Here is an 8,368-nt window from a genome sequence, read left to right as displayed (position 1 = left end):
ACTCACAGCTCTACAGTGGGCATTATCACTGTTTCCTGCCACGGATTTAATCTGCCATCACACCTATAAATGAAAAAAAGAAGTATGAGCTTCCCAAGAGTTCCTACAGTAACATGAGAGTGTTTTCTTTTTTTCTTCTTTTTTTTTTGTTTGTTTGTTTTTTGTTTTAATAGGAGGAGGAAAAGAAATCCTTAGTCCAATATAAAAGAGGTTACTGTTGCGCAAGTGTCTGTTTTATTTACTATAATTTGGCAGACAGAGCTCTGCAAGACTTCAGAACTAAGAAAGTGGAAAACTTTGACGTTCCTTTGACATGAGCTGGTTGAGATGCATCTTCTTCCTAACTGTAGAGAAATATTATATCGTTGCAGCTGCCTGGTGCTAGCAGTGAACTGTGCTTCATTTTAGAGCACAAATTCCTCCCTTCTCCACTTCCCTCCAGCATCTGCAGTACTTACCTTTGCCACACCAAGATTTACTTTAACTGGAACCATGTCAGGTGTCCCCAGAAAAATGACAAACTAAAATTAACCTATAATTGTTATATGAGCCTGAAGGCATGTGCTTGGTGGGAAAGAATTCACCTTCTAGGGACACACACACATGGGGGAATGTTAGAGGGATATTTGAAATTCCAGGCATCGCAATTTCATTAATCAATGAGTAAATCAGTTAGCAACGAGTCATGCTCTTTTGCAGTGTGACCTAATCCTTAGCTTGAACTTGCCATTGCTTGGTTGTATGTTACTGCCAGGACCTGATGCGGTGGTAGCTGAAATGCTGGCAAAGCTCCTGGAAACCACAGCAGCTGCAGCATCAGGTCCCTGAATTGGTCTTTCCCCTTCCACTTATTAACAGTATTTTATAAGTATGTACGTGAAATCTGCCAATATAAGAACTGCCTAGCTGTGGACTAAAGTTATAGGCACGTGTCCTTCGAGGTTAAAAAAAACCACAGCTCCAGAAATCCTTGTAGTTTTCAAGTTCCTTTTTTCTCTACTCCTATATTTTAGTCGCTTTTCTATAGGCTGGAAGTTAGTTGCTGGCTAGCCTGAGACAGGGATATTGCAGCCAGTAGGACAGACAGCTAAAAATCTCCTGTAACTATGGTATATAAAGACACCCTATCCCCTCCCTAAGGCCTACCTAAGTTAGAACATAAAGTGCAAGTATGTACAAGTTAAAAATAATGAAACTTCTCCACTCTCCAGGAGCTACTGAATTTGACTTCTGCAAACATACACTTCCATGTAAATATTCTCCCAACTCTGACTTGAAACAACCCAGTTCTGTCTGCCTCTGTTAAACCTGTTTTGTTAAAACATTTTTCTTAAGGTAAAAAAATTTCTCATTGAAAAATGATTTAATAGAGGTGGCTTAGAAAAAAAGCACAAAACCAAAACAGGAGGAAAAATCCCACCATACACTTTGCACTAATAATAGGGCGATAATTTACTGTTTTGTGTTCTGACCCATTTCACAGCAAGTGATTCGGGGCTGGGGGGAGGGGAGCAGGGTGATTAAAGGGTTAATATTCAAATGAGAAATTTGCAAGGCCTGCATAATGGAACTGCCACCCTGATAACAATAGGAATTTTTAACAATATCGAGCCTTGTTAGCAAGAGAGTTACAAGCATTGAGGGCAATCAGTGTGTCTTGTCAGTTTCTTTTTATCTACCATCTCCAACCGCCAAGGAACCGAAATGAAGCACTTTGGAATTATCAATTTCAGCCACATTTGCATAACAAAGCCCCCGAGGAAGAGGCATGATAAATGTGAAGGACCCCTCTTGGAAAAGGAACTGTCAACCGCGCCCCGAAAGATTCTCCGACCGAGCGCATTCTCAGGGATTGTAGTCAGCGAAAATAAAATGAAAGCATTAAAGAAAGTCATTCTCTCAGAGAGAAAAATCTCCCCCTCTGCACAGAGAGAACTGGATGAAATGACATTATGCATATGAAAATGTCCAGAAAGATGTTTGATTTATGTATGCATTAGATGCAAATTCCATTACCGCACGCGCGCTGTTGTGTGATTTGGCTCTGAACACATCACTGCCCTGATCAAATCTGATCTCATTAATTCCGACAAGGAGAGAGAGAGGGAATTGAGAAGAATTTATGGCCTGGACACTTGAAAGAAGTAAATTGTAATTCTGTTTAAAGCTGTAGCGAACCTTTTAAACACCTTTTATTATAGAAAAAAGCACTTACTTTTATAACACTGTTAGAACTTACTTAATCTTGTACTTGGAACTTCTAGTCCTCATTTTAAAAAAATCTATGACCTTGTTTGGGGGGGGGGGGGGCAGGGGGAGAGACAGAGAGACAGAGAGAGAGAGAGACAGGAAAAAATACGCCTGTCTTAGACTGAAATCCAGCAGAAGCATCATAATAATATGATCAAAGAAGAGCTATTGACTATCTGAATAATCGTGTGAAAATTCTGCTCTGCTGGTATATGTTTATTTTTAAACAATCTTTTAATATCCCCAAATAAAATATCAAATACTTTACAAGTGTTTTTATGGGACTAGATAGACATTGCATGCTTAAAAATGTTACTAATTGTGATCTAGATAAAAATGAGCACATGTTTTATACCAATATTCTCAAGCAGTGCAGTGGTGTCAGCTAAAACTGATATGTGTTCCGTTCTGAGATACAGACAATTTAAAGACAAAAAAACGCAGATCTTTGCTAAAAAGGAAGTATATTACTGTAGGGGAAAAAAACCCAAAAAACAACAGATTGTTTCTTACATTAATAAAGATTCTTATCCTTGTTTTGCTCCTGAGAAAGACCTTAATAACTCATTTCCTCCCTTCATGAAAGATAATCACCCTTCATGGGTGAGATATCCTGTATTTACTTGATACCAAGTGTAAAACTGAAATAGTGTCTCAATATGTTATTGCATTGTATAATCAGTGTTCCTCCCCCAACATTCATGAACCCCTAGGGTGCTTCATAGCCTAGAATAGTTTCTTTTCTGTTATGCATCTTCCGTTTTAGTGAGATACGATGAACTACCTCCCCAGTAAAGAACAGAGAGGAAGAGAGTGAAAAAAAACCACCCACCAACCCCCCCCTTGATTCCTAAAATCTTAGTTGCCTATCATGATTCATTTATAGAGAAATGAAGTGATTTCTGCAGCTTCCCTAATGAAGCCTGCAGCTTTCTTGGATAACGTGCTCTAGTTGAAGTAATTTTTGAGCACATGTTATCCAGAGAGGTACAGGAAACTTATTGTATACATAAACACAAAACAATAACTTGTAGGTAAACCACGTGAATATATTTTAAGCATCATTCATATTTTCAATAGTTAATATTGATTTTTGCAGAGTTGTTTTTTATCGTTCCACACGCAGAAAGTATGTGTTTATAATTTCAATTATTCAAACACAGAAAAATGTTACATTTTAAAGTGGTATTTTAATATATTTGGCTACCAAATTCAATCATTAGTTTAGAAAAAAGGGAACACAGTCCTGATTTATGTAGAAATACAATGGAGTCCCAAATATGCATTCAAAAACTACAGAAACATTAAAACATCACAGTATATAAATGAGTAGAGATATATCCTGTCATTTTATTATTTTATCATTGGTATGTACACATTTCTGCATAAGTATTTGAAAGTATATGCATATACATGAAAAATAGCAGAAAGAAAGATTTTTTAAGTTTATAATAGAATGGGCATTTGCTAGGGTGAATATAACACAGAATGCTGCTTTTTGATTGTACTAAATCGAGTACACTACGTGCAGTGTGTATTGTGCTGAGAATATGGAACAACTTAGCAATTTGGATATCTAAAATATAATTATGTATGGTGCAGTATTTGTCAGACTGAAAGCGCTAAAGCTGTGGTTTTTGTTCTAATAAATGTTCTTTCCATTATTAACTGGAGTGTGGATTACTTTATGTTATGTCTAAAGGAAAAAAATCACCCAAAATTTTCCTTGCATGTAGACTTTAAGAAAATTAGCATAGTGTAAGAGAAAATGTAATTGCAAAATTTTGTTTGGTGTTTTACATAAGGTTATCTGCCTCCTCCTGCATATCCTTTAGCATATCACTGAATGCATTTTATTAAAATATTCTAGCCACCTGTCCATTTGAGCGTGTTTCAGTTATCACCCAAAACGAAAAGCAATTTTGTACTTTAGAACACAGGGATCCAAAAATAAGTTTGCATTACTGGTGGCTAATTAAGCAAAGCGGGCTTACTGTCCCTTTAAAAAAAAAAAAAAAAAAAAAAAAAAAAAAAAAAAAAGCCAAAACACAACAACAACAAAAGAAACCACATCCTTTTTGTACCCTAACCCCTCCTCCTGCCGTCCCGTCGCCCCCCCCTCCCCCTCCCCCAGTGCATACACAGACACACATACTTCCCTTCAATGAGTGGTTCAGGCTCCCTGATTAAGGTCATGCCGTTTGTTCATTACTGGCCTGGCTAATGTGATTGAATTGGAACAATACCTTTGAACTCCTTGGCTCTGATCTGCATACTAATTGACTCTCTTGTCCTTGGCAGTGACCTTGACAGTCTTTCCACCACTCTCAGAATGGCTGACCAGTTTCTCGTCAAAAGTTCCTAGTAAAAAAAGCCCCAACCCCAAAATAAGAATTAGTCATTTATACTACTTTTCTCTGTATTCATATTTCCTTATATACCAGTAGAAAAATGCAAAATTGCTACTCCCTAGCTCCCCCTGGACGTTTATTAATTCTTGAAAATCAGAGAGTCACTTTAAAGTACTAAAACAGTGACAGCATTGTTTTGAAAGAGTTCATTGTTGAAGCCTAAAACATTTTACATGTATTTCCAGGTATTTGTTTTTTTTTTCCTTGTTACACAAAGGGTTGCAGTTTAACTCATGGACCTTTACATCACCGTAATTTTTTTTTTCCCCAATAAAAAAAATCATCTTGGTTGTGTCCTAAGAAAACAGCACAAATTAGTTTCCTTTTTACAATTTACATTAGCATGCTAACAGCCTGTGTTTCAACAGGTTCTATAGTATTAGAAATGCTATGGTTTCAAACAAAACCAAACCAAACCAAGCAGAACGCTGCTTCTAGAAAATGCCAGGTTTAAGGTAATGAGCTAAAGATTTTATTTTTATATCTCTGAGGCTCTTAGATGAACATATTACTCAACAGAAGCATGATTTCTATACAGAAGATATTATTAAACACTATACTAATATTTATGAAAAAAATGTTACAGAAGAATATTCTTCTGACTGGAAAGGAGAGGTTTACTGCATTTTTACTGGAGTGGAGGTCTACCTTGTGAGACAAGTGTCAGCCCTGGTGAACTTTTATTATTAAAGTAATGAAGTAATAACTAAACCAAACTAAAATTAAGTATCAAGATAAAGAGATGGACAGCATGCCAAGAAATGTACTTTTATGAGGCTGTCAGCAAAGATCCACTTCAGAAAAAGTTCTGGTTTTTCTTTAATATTCATTCTTTAGGCGAAATTTATTGTAGGGAAAACAGCTTGAATTCTAAACTCATTTAACAACCCTTTGCTCTTATTTAGTGGCTCCTTACTAGGTTCTCAAAGGGCTTTAGAAAAATGAAGGAATGAATATGTATTATAGCAGGTGAAGTATTATTATGGAACGTTAATAATGACCTGCCTATCTATAAATAGTGAATCAAATTACAAAATTTGTAACTTATTCTTTAATGCAATTCCCATTTTTATTCTGTTACGGTAACCAAACCAGCTGTTTTGAAAAAAGTATTAAAACAGAGGTTTTCACTATTGCAAAAATGATTTTTAGTTTTCAAGGCAATAATATCTAAGCACCTGGCCAATATCCTAGTAGTTAGACAGGGCAAACTTCACAAATTTGGCATCCAGTTCAAGACCATTACAGAAATAAGTCACAAAATTTAGATCTTGAGCCAAACTTTCCTGAAAATTTAAGGATGGCCTGGATCCAAAATTCCAGTATGAATTCCAAAACTGTAGTACAAAGGAACACGTGGGGCTCCATTTAATTTCTGTGACCACTTCTGTTCAAGTCCTAGTACAGAAACAGGCTTCACGTCATCACACTTGAGCCTGCACATGCCCCCTGCCTGCAATGCCCTTGCTCTGCTGGTGAAAGCCCCAGGTTTGCTCAGGACACCAGTAAACTGGTGCTGGAACAGGGAAAGCCAGAGAGGGCAAGGTACAGACTCCAGCATCTGTGGAGACCTGCAGCAAAAATGCTGGGTAAGCCTGAAAGCAGGACACCTCCCAGAGCATCATGGCTGAGAAGAGGCATGTGCAGGTAGTTGGATCTGTGAACAAATTAAAGTTCTACAGAGCCACACAAGTGACACAGGACTGAAGAACATGTCCTTGAAAGTATTTTTGGTGCCTAAAACACATACAACCAATTGTAGGAGTTTTCAAACGCATTTGGGCCAAATTCTCATTGATTTCACTTTGCTCTGAGGCTCTAGAAGCAACAGGTAAAGTTAGTGTTTATATAAATTGCCAACCAATTTTTCTCACCAAAAATAGCACTGCTTATATAAAAATTGAACATTTCTGGTATTCTGAGACTTTCTGAAAGTATACTGAAGTACATGCAGTACTTCATAAACCACTGAAAAGCAGACACCTCTGCAATAAAATATACCAGGTATCCCTGCAACAACACAGCATACAGAGGAGCTGAAAGAGTATTTTTAAGTGAAACTGCAAAAGGAAAAGTTAGACAGAATGTGCCCTATGAAATAAGGCTTTGTTCTCTCATAGATATTTTTTTTTCATCACAAATTGGCCATCCTTGGTTTCAGGACTCAACCAAAAGCAGGTATGCACATCACTGTCACTACTTCACTTTATTTAAGCAGTGAGCACCACCTACTGCAGGGGAAGATTGCAACCTATTAAGTCAGTACATCAACCGCTTCCTATAATAATTTGCTTTCCTAAAGCCGTTCCTGCTGAAGTTCTCATCAGAACTATGTATAGGTTTCATGTGAGATTGGAGTTAATCAGTGCTCAAATCTGAACGTTTGTGCACTATCTGTAACATTTATAGGCCTTAGATATTAATCAGCTGAAGGAAAATGAAAAAGAAGATCTAATCAATTAACCTAGTATATAAAACCAGAACTCTAACAAAGCAGCTAGTGGGACAAATTAGTCTAGCTTACTCTCTGTACTTGATCTGTGACTAGAACGTTAGAGAAACCGTTCACTGACTGGGGAAAGAGCTGTTACACTCCTTACAATAATAAATAAATAAGTTTTAGCACAGGGTTTGATATGTTTCTATATAAGAGCTAGACTTCAGGAAAAAGCAAGGGAAGGAACAAAAAATCTCACCCCTTGCCCACCTCAGAAGACAGGGTTTCTGACACCGCTTACCTGGCACTCAAGCACCCTCTTTCCACTGCAAATGAAACCCCCTCACCTGCTCCCCTCTTATCTGCTCCCTCACAGCTGCCATGCCTGCTCACCTGCTTGCTCCCTAACCTGATTCAATAGAAACGTTTTCCTTGACCTGTATCAGTTTGGCTCTGGACTGGAAAGATGTTCTGTGACTCATGCCGGCAGACCTAAGGAGGCAGTACCTTTCAACAGGAGCCTGGGTGTGAGCTGAGGGGATGCTTAAGCATGAAGAAATCAGGGTACCATCTGCAGCCAGAACAGGCTGGCTGACTGCAGCGCTGAGCTGTTGCCAAGCTATGCTAAGTTACACTGGTCATATAGGTTCCTCAACGGCTTCTGTCTGTGATGGGAAGTAGAGAAAATCTGAGCACTGTCAGCCCTGGTCCTGCCATCACAGTCAGGACAAAGGTAAAGATCCTCAGCAAATGTACTTCTGAGGATGAGGCAAATAAGATGCTCAGTTAAATGCCCTCCTGCGCATTTACTTGAAGCTTGCACATGCTGAGCAGTGCAAAGAAGCTGCAATGCCTAAGACAATTGATACGTCAGAAGACTATTAAAAGAAAAATACTGATATAACCTAAACACCTGCAAAGCAATATAGATTTGTGCAGTGCGCACTTACTGTTTTTTACTTGCAGCTGACCTGTTGTTGGCAGAGTAAGGCAGAGAAAACCATCCCTGCCAGCCCCACGATCATGACCATGACCTTGCTTTCTTTCAAAACATTTAGTAATAGATACATATAGATCTACAGATTATGAAAAATAACCCAAAATTTTCTGTGTGCCTTTCTGCTCAAGTAAAGTACAAGGAAACAAACATGAGAGCTGTGGAAATGCACAGAACAAGACATGCAGCAAGTGTGGTGATGAACAAGGTGTAGTAACTAGAAACAAGAGAGAAGAATGCAAGTGAAAAGTATTAATTATTGATAAGGGATAG

Source organism: Falco punctatus (genome assembly GCF_963210335.1).
Source record: "Falco punctatus genome assembly, chromosome: 7".
Lineage (NCBI taxonomy): Eukaryota > Metazoa > Chordata > Aves > Falconiformes > Falconidae > Falco > Falco punctatus.
The sequence above is the reverse complement of the archived record's forward strand: the minus strand, read 5'-3'. Positions refer to the sequence as shown.